The following is a 17,252-nucleotide window of genomic DNA, read 5'->3' on the forward strand; positions in this document are numbered from 1 at the left end:
GGGCTTGATCCCAGGACACTGAGATCATGACCTGAGCCGAAGGCAGCGGCTTAATCCACTGAGCCACCCAGGTGTCCCAATATTGATTTTTAAATACGAAAATCAACCTCTGAATAATCCTCTCTCTCTCAGGCTCTCTTCTTGAAAACTTTATACCCCGACCCCCTACCAGTCCCCGACGAAACCTCAAATGCAAAGTCACTGAAATATCAGCAAAAAGTTTCTCAGGGTAACCAACAGGAAGGCAGATGAATTTAGCAAAGGACAAGACAAACATTCTCTAAATTAGGAGTCCAAGGTTTCGATACGAAAGAGAAAAATCATATGGAATATTTTGATACGTAAAGTATTTCAACACTTTTGCATTTCATATTCTGTGCTCTTCTTTTAGAAATATCTGAACGCGTTTCACCATTCAAAGATCAAAACAGTGAAGCAACTCTTAATAGCAATTAGGAAGCGAGTATATTTCACAACAGACTCTTCAGTGCTGGCTGCAAGTGCTTTTCAGATTATTTCCTAATCTACTCATGCAAAGGAAGGCCTTCTACTTTGAAAACTTAAGTCTGGAGGATGGGGATAAATCAATATATTACTCATGAAAAATTCAGAGTCCGATTTGATCCATTTGATCCTTTGGCTTACAATAGAATTGTTTTATTATAATTGACCCATATCTATTTTATAGATTCTGTAAACTTCTAACTATAGAGCTGGTTTTCATTACCCAAATTAGCAAATGTGCTCAGTGGAAAAACTGAACAATATAATGAAAATGTCAATATATGAATATTGTTCAGTTATATGAATTACTGTAATTATAGACACACTTGTACCTAGTTCCTCACTGAAATTGTAGGAGCTCATGTCTTTAATGCATGTGCATTTTGGTTTCTTTTCTAGAATCAGGACTGGCTCTTGGTCCAGCCTTCATAAGAGGTGGGGTGGGCTGGTGCATCAGACGAGGGCTTCATTTTCTTTTTCTTTTTTAAAGATTTACTTATTTATTTGATAGAGACAGGGAGAGAGATCACAAGTAGGCAGAGAGAGGCAGGCAGAGAGAGAGGGGGAAGCAGGCTCCCTGCAGAACAGAGAGACGGATGTGCGGCTCGATCCCAGGATCCTGAGATCATGACCTAAACCCAAGGCAAAGGCTTAACCCACTGAGCCACACAGGCACCCCCAGATGAGGGCTTCAGATTCATCATCTTTGAAGGGAGAGGGTTTGAGATGACCCAGGAGGGGGTCTTCCACCCATAGGGTATTGCTTTGGGCTTTAAAATCTGGTTTGCTGTTCAGAAATAGTTTGGTGGCAAAAGTAGTGGAAAAAATTATAACCACTCCATTTCTGGTCATTTCAGTAGCTCGCATGAAGGGCATTAGAAGGCACAGGCTTTTCCCAGAGCAAAGCTACTTAGTCCCAGGTAAGATGCCCACCTTGTTTTCTATTTGTGAGATGGCAGGGTTCATCGCTCCTCACACGGTTCAGTGATTGGGAACTTAGCTCACTGGCTGACTCACGGTAAAGAAGTGCCACCACTAGTCGTCATTAACAGAACACCATGTTCCTGCTCAGCAAGACTGTAAGATGACCCAGGGCTCTGGTTGGCCATTTTAAGACCCTCCTTTCCAGAAATCTCCCACTTGCTGTTGTCACCCCTCCCCCAACTCCTCTTTACATTAGATGCCCAATATCTTAAGGCTCATTCCTTCCCTTGTCCCCCCTCCCTCCTCTCTCTCTTAAGAGTCTCATAGTTTTGTCCTTTGCTCTAAGGGACTAAACTAAACTATTTTTAACTATAGGCCCGTAACAGATTCATCTAGGGTACTTAAGAAATTGAGACACCTCTGCCTCAGCTAACACTTGGGTCAGGTTCTTAATTTTGACAAACACTTGAGCTTTTTTTTTTTTTTTTTTTTTTTTTTTGTGCCCCAAACTTTGAGATTTCATTCGGTAGGTATGAAGGATTCACTACTTAAAATATAAAATACTGCTTAAGAGGGATACATGGCTTTAGGCCAAAAAGAGTGGAGCTTAAATTCTGCATTTCAGGCATTAGGAAGGGTGTTTGAAACACGTGTCTGGACTTTGGAAAATCGCACCCAAGTCATTATTCACCGTTGCTGCCACCTTGCAAAATCGACCTCACCCGACCAAGCGATTTCTGGCACCTTTCTGCCTCCAGGACCCATTTCTGAGGTTAGAGTGAGCTCCTGGGGGATGAGTTATTCAGTAATGACACTCTTTCTCGGGAGGCATAATTCAAAATCTTCGGGCAAGGGCAGGGTGTGGAGTAATTACCAAACCGAATCCTAATTTAAAAAAAAAAAATATTTTAGCATGGAGGACATGGGGAGTTAGAGAGGAGAAGGGAGTTGGGGGAAATTGGAAGGGGAAGTGAACCATGAGAGACTATGGACTCTGAAAAACAATCTGAGGATTTTGAAGGGGCGGGGGGCGGGAGGTCGGGGTACCAGGTGGTGGGTATTATAGAGGGCATGGATTGCATGGAGCACTGGGTGTGGTGCAAAAATAATGAATACTATTATGCTGAAAATAAATTTTAAAAAAAGAAAAAATATTTTCTTTATTTATTTGACAGACAGAGATCACAAGTAGGCAGAGTGGCAGGCAGAGAGAGAGGAGGCAGCAGGCTCCCTGCTGAGCAGAGAGCCCGATGTGACATGATCTGAACCGACCGCAGAGGCTTTAACCCACTGAGCCACCCAGACACCCCTGAATCCTAATTTTTGATTTAAATATGCTAACTTTAAAACTTTGGAAAAGAAAAGAAAGTGCTTGATTGTGTGTGTGTTAAGCGTGAGTATGTGTGGTGCGTGTGCAGGTTTGCATGTATGTGGGATGTGTGTGTATGCGTGTGTGTGTGTGTGTGTGTGTGCCGTCGTCTGCTGAAATGGCAGTTCAGGTGATGCAAGCCTTCTGTTCAAGCACAAAACAGATTGTTTTCCTCCCACTGCTTTGGACGTCACTGGGGCTGGGAGCCAGGATCCCTATCTTTACCACGGAGAGGGAGTTCTTTCCAAATAAACACTGTCCGGAAGGCTGACAGATTCCTGAAATGAACTTTAGTTCGGTTCCTATTTACTATAAGAAGATGGCAAGAAAATGATTGGAGAGCTAAGAAAGTGATTTGAGACCATAATATGTGCACAAAACACTTCGGCTGGAGTGGACTGTAGGACGGCAGCCATGAGCTGGGCGAGGTGAGCGTTAAATCTGTGAAAATACCGTAGCGCGTCTTCTTTTTTTAAAGGTGTTTGTTCTAGAAGCAGCTCAGGCTGCATCAGCAGCATTTTCTTCTCTGGCCAAAGGCCACTTGGTTCCTTTCTTCTTTGGCTTCTCTTCGGCACCACCACCCATATAGCTAACCCAGCGCGTACTCGCCATCCAGTGGCCACGCGCTCTTCGCTGGGAGCCCCGGGCGACACCCCGAAGGCTCCCAACGCCGCGAGTCAGGCGCCCCGGGCCAGTAGCACAGGCAGCTTTCCGCCCGGGTCGGAACTCCCTCCGCGTTGGCGCGTGGAGTCCCGTTCTCTCTCCTTTCAGACCTTCAGCAGCAGTTTTCAGGCAGGGGAACTTGAAATCCCTGCCGGGCTTTGTGCATCAGGGCACGCGTAATGCCATCTCCGGGGCATGTGTAACGCCATCTCCGCGGCACAGAAGCGACGCTCCTCGGGTGCGCCTTCCACGCGGTCGCGGGCCACCGAGGAAGGACGTGTGCGATGCTACTGGGGCCCGACTTCGGGTCCACTTTGGGAACCTGGCCTCACTGTCCTGCCCTCGTCCGAAAACCATGGTGTGATGTTGGACCCCTGATGACCTTTCCTGTTCTTTGTTCCTTCATTTAGGAAACGAGGCTGGTGCCGGCTCGCGAGGGTGTCAGGTGACCTCAGCCGCAGAAGCCCGCTCCGGCTTGCGCCCCAGCCAGGATCAGGGTCTCGCAGCAGCTCCACACTGGAGAGAACCCGCAGGAGGGCCCCTGTCCAAGCGCCCACCCGAGCAAGCGGAACGGCTGCTTGGTTTCTGCTCGGCAGGCGTCCCGGGAGGGGGCTTGCAGCCACTGTCCGGTTCATTGAGTTTCTGCAGGTGCGGTATGCATGTGAGGCTGAGGTGCGGCCGCTTTTGACTCAAGGGAAGGGAGGAAGGAGCTCTCAGATGCAGCTGATGCAGAAACCCCGGGCTTCCATGAGGCCACAGCGCTCGGAGCAAGACAAGCAATGGCAACCTTGCACTGTTTTCTCTCCATCTGCAGAATTCACATGTTTATGGGCTTATTCATTCAAATACGTTCCAGGTTCTTCCCCTGTCTGCTTCTGTGCTGTGCAGTGGGGCCAGAGCCACGAGATTGCATTGCCTCTGCACAGCTTGTGAAGAACGCTGGGATGCGACCGCGCGTCGGACCTTCTTAGGACCCTTGCTTCCCGCCACTGCCCTGCAGAGAGCGTCCTGCTTCGCCATATTGCGCTTTGATGCCCGTGGAGTTGTTGTTGCGTTTATTTTGGATGGGGCCATTTCACACAATCCCCCCTATATTCCCAACTCTGTGCCCCGCAGGCCCACGGGAAGCAGCACATCCTGGCCTTTTGGGGTTGAGTGGGGTCTGGCTGGTGACCTGTGAGTGTGATGTGCTTTGCTTCTAGGTCACAGCATTCACTATGGGTTTCAGGCCCTCAAACAAGAGCTCTGGAGAAGGGAAGGCAGCTGCTCCCCAGCCTGGTACCCGAGGGACTGCAAAGAGCAAAACCACCAACAGATTTACCACCTCTGTCTTCTGAATGAGACTTGCACCACTGGGCTCTCTTTTACTAGGACCCTATCCCGAAAGATTATCCTTTTATGGAACATTATGGCTCCTGCTTTCTCTGAGCTAATCACCAGGATGAAATCATTTATCTCGTCATTAATTAAAAAATAGGTAGTGAGTGCCTATGTGGGAGGCAGTGCTCTGGGGAGGGAGCGGGAACACAGAATCTGTAATTGGGCCTCTCACTGAGTGCACCTTCCCAGAGAGAGGAAAACATGTGATCACAATAACCTCCAAATAAACACAGAAGCACAAAGCCTGGTGGGCTTTGCAGTTAAGAGACTTTTCCGGATAAATGCTGGCATGTCAGTGTATTGTGCAGGAAATATGTACATGAACAACACTGGAAACCCGAAACTGTCATCGAAGTGGATCGTGCTCGAAGGAAATCTCACAAAAGACAGGAAGACCAGAGTGTCTGACCTTGTGGGGGCTTGCTGGTGGATGCTTCAAGGCAGCCGGTCAGATGAGAGAAATACCACGAGCTCCCCAAATCAGCCCATAAATCCCAAGTCAGGACACTCTCTTCACTCTCCTTCCCTCCTTTCCCCTCACTCAGCTCCTTCTAGCTTGTTCTTTTGCTACAAGGGAGTTAGTAGGGAACAAAAAGAAGAGTGGTCTCAGATGGAGCAGAGGGACCATCCGTGACAGGTGTGTGTGTGGGGGTCCCTTTCCCCCTTTTTTTAGGTGCAAAGGGGAGAATCAAGCTCACTGAGAATGAGAACACTATTCTCAGGCAAAATCCCAAGCCTCTGTTTTCCAGTTTCTGTGGTTTGGCAAGTCACTTACCCTCTTCAAGCCTCAATTCATTCCTCTAAAATGGGACTAGTAGCTGATTTGCAGTATTGCTGGGCGGGTGAGAGGCTATATGAAGAGTGCACTGGTAGCCGTTATTTCACGGAGGTAGGATTTTTCCCCCCTAAGGTATTAGGATCTATTGTCTCCTTTCTTATTCACAACAGTACTGAAATGGATGGTAAAGAGGAGCTCATGTGGTTGTGAACCCCCAAATAAGACAGATGCACATGGTCTAGAGAATATTATCTCTTTGTTATGAGGTCACTCTGATTATTTCTTGAGATGTCTGTTTTCTACTGAGTATCAACTTTCATATTTCAAATAAAGAAACTCCTACAAGGATGATGTCTCATAGAGCATATATGAGACAAGCCCTTGAACTCTGGGATCACGTGGGATCTGGTTTGTACTTGAACTCATGAATTAAGAGATACTTCCTTCCTTTTTTTTTTTTTTAAGATTTTATTTATTTTATTTGACAGAGATCACAAGTAGGCAGAGAGGCAGGCAGAGAGAGAGGGAGAAGCAGGTTCCCTGCTGAGCAGATAGCCTGATGTGGGGCTCGATCCCAGGATCCTGGGATCATGACCTGAGCCGAAGGCAGAGGCTTTAACCCACTGAGCCACCCAGATACCCCTCTCTATTTTTTTAAGATCTTATTTATTTATTTGACAGAGAGAGAGGGAGACAGAGAGAGTGAGAGCACAAGCAGGGGGAGTGGCAGAGGGAGAGGGAGAAGGCGACTCCCCAGTGAGCAGGGAGCCAGATGCTGGGTTCATCCCAGAACCCTGAGATCATAATCTGAGCTAAAGGCTGTTATGTAACTGACTGAGTCCCCAGGCACCCCAATACTCCCATTTTTATAAAGATTTTATATATTTATTTTGGGAGAGAGTGAGCCTGTGAGCATGAGTGGGGGGAGGGGCAGAGCGCAAGAGAGAATGGCAAGCAGATTCCATGCTGAGCACAGACCAAACGTGAAACTTGATCTCATGACCTGTGTTGAAATCGATGCTTAAAGGACTGAGCCACTCAGGCACCCCAAGAAATATTTCTTTTTTCTTTCTTTCTTTTAGTTGTTTTATTCATGTAGTTTAATTAACATATAATGTATTATTTGTTTCTTATATAACATATAAGATCTGTGAATCATCAGTCTTACACATTTCACAGCACTCACCAAAGCAATGCCCTCCCCCATGTCCATCACCCAGCCACCCCGTCCCTCCCACTCCCCTCCAGCCCCCCTCAGTTTATGAGTTTCCTGAGATTGTGAGTCTCTTATGATCCCAAAAGACGGGGACCTCTTCCTCCCTGATCCCATCTTGTTTCTTATTTCCCTCCATTCCCCCCCATGACCCCACGCCCAGCCTTTTAAATTCCTTGTATCAGAGAGATCGTATGACATTTCTCTTTCTTTGGATGACTTATTTTGCTTAGCATAATAACCTCTAGTTCCATCCTTGTCATTGCAAACAGCGAGATTTTGACTGTTTTTTTTTTTAAATGGCTGCATAGTATTCATATATATAGATAGATATCTATCTATCTCTATATATATATCTCACATCTTCTTTATCCATTCATCTGTTGATGGACATCCAAATTCTTTCCATAGTTTGGCTATTGTAGACTTGCTGCTATAAACATTCAGGTGCACGTGCCCTTCAGATCACTACATTTGTATCTTTTGGGTAAATACCCAGTAGTGCAATTGTTGGATCATAGGGGAGCTCTATTTTCAACTTTTTGAGGAACCTCCATACTGTTTTCCAGAGTGGCTGCATCAGCTTGCATTCCCACCAACAATGTAGGAGGGGTCCCCTTTCTCTGCATCCCTGCCAACATCTATCGTTTCCTGACTAGTTAATTTTAGCCATTCTGACTGGCATAGCTGGTATCTCAGTGTGGTTTTGATTTGTTTTTCCCTGATGCCGAGTGATGTGGAGCACTTTTTCCTGTGTCTGTTGGCCATTTGGATGTCTTCTTTGCAGAAATGTCTGTTCATGTCTTCTGCCCAGTTCTTGATTGGATTATTTGTTCATTGGCTGTTGAGTTTGATAAATTCTTTATAGATTCTGGATACTAGCCCTTTATCTGATATGTCATTTGAAAATATCATCTCCCATTCTGTCGGTTGTCTTTTGGTTTTGTTGACTGTTTCCTTTGCTGTGCAAAAGCTTTTGATCTTGATGAAGTCCCAATAATTTATTTTTGCCCCTGCTTCCCTTGCCATTGGCGATGTTTCTAGGAAGAAGTTGCTGTAGCTGAGGTTGAAGAGATTGCTGTCTATGTTCTCTTCAAGGATTTTGATGGATTCCTGTCTCACATTGAGGTCTTTCATCCATTTTGAGTCTATTTTCATGTGTGGTGTAGGGAAATGGTCCAGTTTTATTCTTCTGCATGTGGCTGTCCAATTTTCCCGACACCATGCATTGAAGAGGCTATCTCTTTTTACATTGGACATTCTTTCCTGCTTTGTCAAAGATTAGTTGAGCATATAATTGAGGGTCTATTTCTGGACTCTCTATTCCGTTCCATTGATCTATGTGTGTTTTTGTGCCAGTACCCTACTGTCTTGATGATTAGGGTTTTGTAATAGAGCTTGAAGTCTAGAATTGTGATGCCACCAACGTTGGTTTTCTTTTTCAATGTTCCTCTGGCTATTTGCAGTCTTTTTTGCTTCCATATAAATTTTAGGATTATTTATTCCATTTTTTTGAAAAATGTTGATGGTATTTTGATATAGATTGCATTAAATGTGTAGATTGCTCTAGGTAGCATAGACATTTTCACAATATTTGTTCTTCCAATCCATGAGCATGGAACATTTTTCCATTTCTTTGTGTCTTCCACAATTTCTTTCATGACTACTCTATAGTTTTCTGAGGACAGATTCTTTGCCTCCTTGGTTAGATTTATTCCTTGATATCTTACAGTTTTGGTGCAATCGTAAATGGGATCAACTCCTTAATTTCTCTTTCTTCTGTCTTGTTTTTGGTGTATAGAAATGCAACTGATTTCTGTCCACTGATTTTATATCCTGACACTCTACTGAATTCCTGTATGAGTGCTAGCAGATTTGGAGTGGAGTCTTTTGGGTTTTCCATATAAAGTATATAATCTGTAGAGAGTGAGAGTTTGACTTCTTTGCTAATTTGATTGTCTTTAATGTCTTTTTGTTTTTGATTGCTGAGGCTAGACTTCGAGTACTATGTTGAGTAGCAGTGATAATAATGGATATCCCTCCTGTGTTCTTGACCTTAGTGGAAAAGCTCTCAGTTTTTCTCCATTGAGGATGATATTCACTATGGGTTTTTCATAGATGGCTTTGATGATATTGAGGTATGTATCCTCTATCCCTACACTGTGAATAGTTTTGATCAAGAAAGGATGCCATACTTTGTCAAATGCCTTTTCAGCATCTATTGAGAGTATCATGTGGTTCTTATTCTTTCTTTTATTAGTGTGCAGTATCACATTGATTGATTTGCATATGTTGAACCAAACTTGCAGCCCGGGAATTAATCCCACTTGATCATGGTGAATAATCCTCTTAATGTACTGTTGGATCCTATTGGCTAGTATTCTGGTGAGAATTTTTGCATCTGTGTTCATATTGGTTATAGGTCTGTAGTTCTCCTTTTTGATGGGGTCTTTGTCTGGTTTTGGGATCAAAGTGATGCTGGCCTTGTAAAATGAGTTTGGAAGTTTTCCCTCCATTTCTATTTTTTGGAACAGTTTCAGGAGAATAGGTATTAATTCTTCTTTAAATATTTGGTAGAATTCCCCCAAGAAGCTGTCTGGCCCTGGGCTTTTGTTTGTTGGGAGATTTTTGATGACTGCTTCAATCTCCTTACTGGTTATGGGTCTGTTCAGGTTTTCTATCTTCCTGGTTCAGTGTTGGTAGTTTATACATCTCTAGGAATGCATCCATTTCTTCCAGATTGTCAAATTTTTTGGTGTATAGTTGTTTATAATATGTTCTTAAAATTGTTTGTATTTCTTTGGTGTTGGTTGTGATCTCTCCTCTTTCATTCCTGATTTTATTAATTTGGGTCCTTTCTCTTTTCTTTTTGATAAGTCTGGCCAGGGGTTTATCAATCTTATTGTTTCAAAGAACCAGTTCCTAGTTTTATTTATCTGTTATACTGTTCTTTGGTTTGATTTCATTGATTTCTGCTCTGATCTTTATTATTTATCTTCTCCTGCTGGGTTTAGGATTTATTTGCTCTTTTTGTTCCACCTCCCTTTAGGTGTAGGCTTAGGTTGTATATTTGAGACCTTTCTCATTTCTTGAGAAAGGCTTGTGTTGTTATATACTTTCCTCTCAGGACCTCCTTACTGTATCCCAGAGATTTTTAACAGTTGTGTTTTCATTTTCATTTGTTTCCATGAATTTATAAAGCCTTCTTTAATTCCTTTGTTGACCCATTTATTCTTTAGTAAGACGCTCTGTAGTCTCCATGTATTTGAGTTCTTTCCAACTTTCCTCTTGTGGTTTAGTACTAGTTTCAAAGCATTGTGGTCTGAAAATATGCAGGGACTGATCCCAATATTTTGGTGTCAGCTGAGACCTGATATGTGACCCAGCATGTAATCTATTCTGGAGAATGTTCCATGTGCACTAGAGAAGAATGCGTGTTCTTTTGCTTTGAGATAGACTGTTTTGAATATATCTGTGATATCCATCTGGTCTAGTGTGCTATTTAAAGCCTTTATTTCCTTGTTGATCTTTTGCTTAGATGATCTGTTCTGAAATGGTGAGGGAGGTGTTTTTACCCCCTTTCAGTGAGGAGGTGTTAAAGTCCCCTACTATCATTGTATTATTGTCAATATGTTTCTTTTATTTTGATATTTGTTGGTTTATGTAGTTGGCTGCTCCCATGTTAGGGGCATAGATGTTTAAAATTGTTAGATCTTCTTATTGGACAGACCCTCCTCATCTCTTATTATAGTCTTTGGCTTATTTAGCATGGTAAATTGTTTGGCTTATTTAGCATGGTAAATTGTTTTCTACCTCCTCACTCTAAATCTGGAGGAGTCTTTGGGTGTAAAATAAGTTTTTTGTAGATAGCATATCAATGGGTCTTTTTTAAAAAATCCATTCTAATACCCTGTGTCTTTTTATTGGGGCATTTAGCTCACTTACATTCAGGGTAACTACTGAAAGATATGAATTTAGTGCCATTGTATTGCCTGTAAGGTGACTGTTACTGTATATTGTCTCTGTTCCTTTCTGGTCTATGCTACTTATAGGCTCTTTCTTTGCTTTGAGGATCCCTTTAAATATTTCCTGTAGGGCTGGTTTGGTGTTTGCAAATTCTTTTAGTTTTTGTTTGTCCTGGAAGCTTTTTATTTCTCCTTCTACTTTCAATGGCAGCCTAGCTGGATATAGCATTCTTGGCTGCATATTTTTTAGTGCTATGAATATATCTTGCCAGTCCTTTGTGGCCTGCCAGTTCTCTGTGGATAGGTCTGCTGGAAATCTAATATTTTTACCATTGTATGTTCCAGACATCTTGTCCCAAGCTGCTTTGAGGATTTTCTCTTTGTCACTGAGATTCGTAAGTTTTACTATTAGATGATGGGACATGAACCTATTTTTATTGATTTTAAGGGGGATTCTCTGTGCATCCTGGGTTTTGATGCTTGTTCTCTTCCCCAAATTGGGTAAGTTCTCTGCTATAATTTGTTCCAATATGTTTTCTGCCCACCCCTTCTTCTTCTGGGATCCCAATTATTCTAACATTGTTTCATCTTATGGTATCACTCATCTCTCAAATTCTCCCTTTGCGGTCCAGTAATTGTTTCGCTCTTTTTCTCAGCTTCTTTATTCTCCATCATTTGGTCTTCTATATCACTAATTCTCTCTTCTGCCTCATTTATCCTATCAGTAAAAGCCCCCATTTCTTAATTGTACTTTATTAATAGCTTTTTTGATTACAAATTGGTTAGATTTTAGTTATTTTATTTCTCCAGAAAGGGATTTTATTTCTCCAGAAAGGGATTCTTTAGTATTTTCTATGTTTTTTTTTTTTTTTTTTCCAAGCCCAGTTAACATCTTTACAATCATCATTCTGGACTTTAGTTCTGACATCTTACTAATGTCTGCATTGATTAGGTCCCTAGCCATTAATACTGCATCTTGTTCTTTTTTTTTGAGGTCAGTTTTTCTGCCTTGTCATTATATCCAGAGAAAAATAGATGAATGAGAGAACAAAGTACTAAAAGTATAGCAATGACCTCAGAAAAAATAAACTAACAAAATCAGAAGAGACCCAAAATCAGGGGAAGAAAAAAGGAAAAAAATATCCATCTCTCTGTCTCTATCTATCTATGACTAGATTGGTGAATAGAACAGAATCACATGCTTGATTTTGGGTGTATTTTGGTCTGTTAGAAGAAACTGCCACTGAAGATTTTAAGGAAAGAAAAAGTTATATATATATATAACTTTGTGTGTGTATATATATATACACACACACAAAATGGGGGTAAATATGATGGAGGGATGGAATATGACTATAAAATGAAAATTTAAAAAAGATTTTAAAAAAGAAATTGATAACATAAGAAGTTGGTTGAAGAAAGAAAAAAAAAGGAGAGAATGTGATCAGGCTGGAAACTAGATCAAAGCTTTTTGCTAGATTTAGGGTGTATTTTGCTCTGTTAGAAGAAAATGTATCCCAAAATTTTAAAGAAAGAAAAACTTATAGGTATACAAAAAATAAAGTTAAATACAATGAATATGACTATAACAATGAAAAATTTAAAAGGCTTTTAAAAGGGCATTGATAAGACAAAATAGTTAAAAAATGTTAAAATAGGAAAGAGGAAAAATTTTAAAAAAAGAACAAGAAGAAATAAAATTTAAAAAAATCTAACTTTGAAAGACTAAATATGGGGAAAAAGCCATGAATTCTATGTGCTATATTCCCCTAGCTCTCAAGTTACGCAGTTCTTATTGATTGGTGAATTTGGTCTTGGCTGGAATTTTTTGCTGATCTTCTGGGAGAGGAGTCTGTTGCAGTGATTCTCAAATGTCTTTGCCTGGGGCAGAACTGCACCACCCTTTCCAGGGGCCAGGCTAACAAATCTGCTTGGGTTTGCTCTCAGGAGCTTTTGTTCCCTGAACTCTTTCCGTAGAGCTCTGGAGGATGGGAATGAAGATGGCAACTTCCCAATCTCTGGCCCTGGAGGAGCTGAGAGCTTGGGGCCCCATTCCTCAGTGCACCCTCAGAGAAAAGCAGGCAATCCCTCCCATCTGTCTGGTCTCCGGCCATGCTCTTTGCTCACCTGGCCTGTGACTGAGCATTTCTATCTCTGTTGCACAGCCTTGTTTGGAGTCTCCACACCCAGCCAATTCCTGTGACGTGCTCCTGTGCCACTCCTCCTGGAGGAGGAAGGTGAGTCTCCCCAGATCTGCCACTTGTGAGGACACAGCTCAAAGAACAGTGGCCCAACTGTGACTCAGATCATAGTTAAAGGTAACCCCGAGCTGAGAGCCCACTGATTTGTTCTGTCTGTGCAGCCAGCCTCCCCGCTCTGATACCTGGGAGCTTTGTTACACTCAGACATCCCTGGTCTTTCTGTGACCCCAAGGGACCTGAGACCACACTGACCCAGTGAAGGTTCCACTTTCTTATATATAAATGTAGGTTCTTTTTTATTAGGCTACAAAATTATTTCATGCATATGAAAACCAAATGTATACAGAAAAGGCCATGTGTATTTGCAAACATATACCTCAGTGGTCCACAACTTGGTCCACAATTTTGGGCCCTGGAACAAAGAGGAGCCAAATCTCCCTCCTTCCTTTGTGCCGTTAGAAGGGAATATAATACATAGTTATTGAGAACATGTTTGTGTCACTGTATTAACTAAGTGATATATCATAAATAGCTCCAAACATTTTGAAAGAACCATTCCAATGTTAGGTTAAAAACTACCAAAATAACAAATACATGATCATTAAAAATACTGGCTATAGAAGAGATAGTTTCTTTACAAATAGAAATTAATCTTACTTTTAAATAATTCAGAAATTTGAATATCTCTAATTTTCTGAAGTCTGATGAACAAGGACCTATGAATCTCTTAATAACCAATGTGAATGATACTTAATGCTCTAAAATTAAAATGTCCCCTATAAATCAATGGGAATGATTTTCATATCACAAAGATCTGTGATAAGTAAGATATGAACTTGAGGAAAGAAATGGATAAGAATATGACTAGAACAGCAAATAGTCAAGGAAAGGAATTAGATCCTACAGACCCACACATAGCAAAACCACATTCACATGAATAGACATGCAACTTGTAAGGCTAAGTTCAATTTATGGCAAACACTGGACAGTTTAAAATTTTTGTTCCCAAAATGGAGAAAGTAGTAGTTAGGGGCAAATATTTTGAGGAAAGTATCTTGAGTTTCCTTGTATATTATTCCTTAAGCCTTCCCTGCTGTTTTTACAAGACTGGATTCACATAATGGTGTAATCAATAAACATACAATTTCCCTTTTATGAAGAAAGCATGGTATCCAACAAGACTCTTTCCTGTCCTCTGTATTTATTAGACTTCATATTACCCTTCTTCACATTAGGCTAAATAAAGGCTAACATAGGTATCAAAGAGGGACACCTGGGTGGCTCAGTCTGTTAAGCATCTGCCTTCAGTGCAGATCATGATCCCAGGGTTCTGGGATCAAGTTCTGCATCTAGTTTCTTGCCCAGTGGGGAGCCTGCTTCTCCCTCTGCCTACTGCTCCCCCTTCTTGTGTGTGCTCTTTTTCTCTCTCCAACAAATTAAAAAATAAAATAAGATAAAATAAAATAAAATAGGTACAAAAGAATAGATTCATTGAATAGTTGATGCTTGCTTTTTTTCACCATTAAAGCATCAGCTCTTAATAGGAAGAGCACTGTATTCAGCAGGAGCCAGAGCTGGAAGTAGCATTTGACGGGAGATTTCACGTTCACAGATGTGATCTTTGAACAACAGAAAGCAAATAAGCTAAAGTTGGATCAAACCAGATGTACAGCTTCCAAGTTCAGCCAAACAAGTTGTCAAGAGGTGGCTGGTCTGCTGAGCTGAAGTAATCCAAAGTTATTAATTTAGACTTACCCCACCTACACAATGCATCATCTTGATTTTGTAGCTCCCTTTCCCCAAGATGCGGAAATTATCTCAGCACAAGTGCTGTAAGGGAATGCACAGAAGATGACAAACTTTCATAGCCTTAGAGATATGGCACCTTGCTCATTTGGGGTCGTGGGGACACTCATGCACAGCTCATTCCCTCCTCTTATCACTTCACCCAGAGATAGTACAATCCAAGGGTAGTGATACATTCTAAGCCCAGATTTGTAAACCATAAAAACAGTGTCTTCCCAGTGCTGTCCATGCTCCCTTCTCAGTGTGAATGTACCTGTGGAACCAACTTTGTTTACAAGGGATTTATCATTGAGCCTTAAATTGGAACAAATGTTTTGAGGAATTCATCATACAGAACCTTGTGAATGGCTCCCTCCTTCATCCTGGTGCAGCTTTCTGGAGATCCAATGGTCAAGCCCAATGGACTGTCTCACTTGACTTGATACATGACTCATGGTAGTGCCTGTGAATAAAACACCCAATCCTGTTTTTCAGCTCAGCTTACTTTCATGACATTTAGAAATCCCTTTGATTGCGGTTCTAGAAGCATTGAATTCTGCCTGTTGAGTAAGAATTTAGAGCAGCTTCTGCCTCAGAGTGGCTCCTCAGTTCTAACATCTCTTCAAGTAGAATTCTTTTGGTCTTTGGATTTGCAGTCTGAGCAAAGTGAACAAATATTTGGATAGTAAAAAGGAAGGTTTTATAATGAAGAAATCATAATGTAACCCTGTTTTGAATCTGCTCTGTTCATTTTAAATTATAGTCAAAGAAGTTCATTATGAGGAGGATTTTAGACTCTTCAAGGAGAGATGTTTCCTGGAGAAGAATGAAGAAGAGATTGAAGCTTGAGGGACTTAATGTGGGATTTCATTCCTATTCCTCAGAAAGGGGGGGCGAGGTAAAGCAGGGAGAAAGGAGAGTGTGCTTGTGAACACGCAGGGAATAAGAATCACAAGGGAGTTGAACAGAAGTCAGCAGTGTGTGGGGAAAGGAAGTAAGTTAAACTTTTCCCTTGTTTTCACTTCTGATCTGGGAAAGGATCTGATCCATGGTAAAAAGGAGCTAGGAAAATGTATCTCATTGTTTCCTTGAATCCAGTCATTAATAAAGATGAGTGGTAACATAATGATATTACATACATAATAATTGTATATGTATGTATTAATTCAGTTCAGGCAGTGCATATACATTTTTTAATAGAACTATATGGAGGAGGAGCTTATAATGATATAGGCCTTCTTCCTCACCTTTCTCCCTCCCAAGGCCATCCTTCCTGGACAACCACTTTGATTCTTATTTTGAAGCTGCTCCTATTTCTAAACAATATGATTTTATACTGTTAATTATGTTGATAATATGTTTATACTGATATTTCTTAATTTATAGACTCTTTACATTTCTTTCCAGTTACCTGTGGGATAGAAGAACTTTAACCCTTTTTATACCTTTTATCCCCTAAGGTATGTTTGTTTGTTTGTTTGTTTTTTAGTACGGACATACCTCATTTCACTGTGCTTTGCTTTATTGTGCCTTATAGATATTGCATTTTAAAAAAAAGATTTATATATTTCAGAGAGAGAGAGAGGGCACAACAGGGGGAGAGAGGCAGAGGAGAGGGAGAGAATCCTCAAGCAGACTCCTCGTTGAGCATAGAGCCTGATGTGGGACTTGATCCCAGCATCTTGAGATCATGACCTGAGCCAAAATCAAGAGTGTCACGCTTATCTGACTGAGCCACCCGGGTGTTCCCAGATATCCCATTTTTTTTGAATTGAAGGTTTATGGCAACCCTGTATGGAGCAAGTCTCTCAGAGCCATTTTTCCAACAACACTTGCTCAGTTCATGTCTCTATGTCACATTTTGGTAATTCTAAAAATGTTTCCATCTTCTTCATTATTATTCTATTTGGATTGCTGCAAGCTGATGACAAAACTTCAGTGTGTTTCTTGAGTAAGATCTACTCCTGGTGAAGATGCTGTGAAGACTGTTGAAATGACAACAAAAAATTTGGAATATTGTATATACTTAATTCACAAAGCAGCAGGAAGTTTTGAGAGGATTGACTCCAATTGTGAAACAAGTTCTACTGTGAGGAAAATGTTACCAAACAGCATAGCCTGTTATAAATTTTTTGTGAAAGGAAGTCAATCACCGAAGCAAACTTATTTTAAGAAAATTATACAGCCACCTCAACCTTCAGGAACCACCATCCCAAGTAGGCAGTAGCTGTTAACAGCAGACAAGACCCTCCACGAGCCAAAAGATTATGACTCACTGAAAGCTCAGGGGATGGTTAGCATTTTTTAGCAATAAAGTTGTTTTTTTTTTTTTCTTCCTGTGTGTGCATGTCAGAGAGAAAGAGAGAGAGAGAGGGAGTAGAAGGAGGGGGCGAGTGCCTACCATTGAGCTCTACCTGGGGTTCCATCTCATGACCCTGAGATCATGACCCTGAGATTGTCATTAACCTGA

The 17,252-nt window shown here is 41.4% G+C and overlaps 1 long non-coding RNA gene across 3 annotated transcripts in view; it reads left to right on the top strand.

Annotated features, from left to right (window-relative positions):
- The first annotated feature begins 2,052 nt into the window (after positions 1 to 2,052).
- The window catches only part of LOC309844655, a 138,207-nt gene continuing 123,007 nt past the window's right edge, over positions 2,053 to 17,252 (top strand). For all 3 annotated transcript variants that reach the window (XR_014300804.1, XR_014300805.1, XR_014300806.1), the window contains exon 1: positions 2,053 to 2,200. This is a non-coding gene — a long non-coding RNA (uncharacterized lncRNA). The remainder of the gene's footprint in view (positions 2,201 to 17,252) is intronic.

The sequence above is a fragment of the Mustela nivalis genome (genome assembly GCF_964662115.1).
Source record: "Mustela nivalis genome assembly, chromosome: 12".
NCBI classification, from domain to species: domain Eukaryota; kingdom Metazoa; phylum Chordata; class Mammalia; order Carnivora; family Mustelidae; genus Mustela; species Mustela nivalis.